The sequence below is a fragment of the Alligator sinensis genome, unplaced genomic scaffold (genome assembly GCF_000455745.1).
Source record: "Alligator sinensis unplaced genomic scaffold, ASM45574v1 scaffold905_1, whole genome shotgun sequence".
NCBI lineage: Eukaryota > Metazoa > Chordata > Crocodylia > Alligatoridae > Alligator > Alligator sinensis.
The window spans coordinates 10785-12056 of NW_005842764.1; positions in this window are offsets into that span (position 1 = coordinate 10785).

Here is a 1272-nt window from a genome sequence, read left to right on the forward strand (position 1 = left end):
GACCCATCACAAGAAGCTGGCTGTGGTAGAGCCACCTAAGAACTCTGGACCCTTAAGGCAGATGCTGGTTCCCAGTGGGGTAGTTGATATTGGAGGGCAAGCTCCATCTTCAGTGACTGTATTAGTAGTGAACCCCACAGGAAAAGACATCACAGTGAAGCCAGGACAATGTGTAGCTGAACTGGTTGAAGCAGAGGTAGCTGTGTCACCTACACAATCTTCACAAACCCAGATTGTGGACCCTGCAAAGTTCAATTTTGGGAGCTCTCCAGTGCCAGCCGCTTGGAAGACCCGACTGCAGGAAAAACTAAGTGCTCGAGGAAACGTATTCTCTGTGCATGAGTGGGATGTTGGGCTGGCTAAAGGAGTGGAGCATTCTATTCGCCTTCAAGACACCCGACCGTTTCGGGAGCGTTCCCGACGAATCGCCCTTTCAGAGATGGAGGATGTGAGGCGGCACCTCCAGGAACTTTTGGACCATGGTATCATATCCGAGACACGTAGCCCATATGCCTCCCCAATTGTGGTAGTGTGAAAAAATCTGGCAAAATTCGGATGTGCATTGATTATCGAACCCTCAACAGCTGCACTACAGTGGACCAATACACCGTTCCCCGAGTGCAAGATGCCCTTGATTGTTTGTTGGGAAGCCAGTGGTTCTCAGTGCTTGATCTGCGAAGCGGTTATTACCAAATTCCACTGGCACAAGAGGATAAAGAAAAAATGGCTTTCAACTGCCCACTGGGGTTCTACCAATTCGAGCGGATGCCTCAGGGGATCTCCGGTGCCCCTGCTACATTTCAACGGTTAATGGAAAAGGCAGTGGGAGATATGAACATGACCCAAGTGCTGGTATACCTGGATGACCTCATAGTATTTGGGATGACGCTAGAGGAGCATGAAGAGCAACTGTTGAAAGTCCTGGATCAATTGCAAGTTGCTGGGCTTAAGCTTGCCCTGGACAAGTGCCAGTTTTGCCAGACGTCAGTCAAATACATTGGACATATAGTGTCCCAGGAGGGAGTCAGCACAGACCCCGATAAGATCAATGCCGTGGCAACATGGCCAAGGCCAAGGAACTTTCAGGAACTTAAGCGATTCTTGGGGTTTGCTGGGTACTATAGATGATTTGTCCAGAACTATGCCAGATTGGCAAAACCCCTAAACGACCTCACTCGGGGATATCAGGTGAAAAAGAGCCAGATCCAAAGTAAAGGAGCTCTGTTTAAGGCAAGAGCAGGCAGGCCCTTGGGTTTGCAGGACCCATTAGAG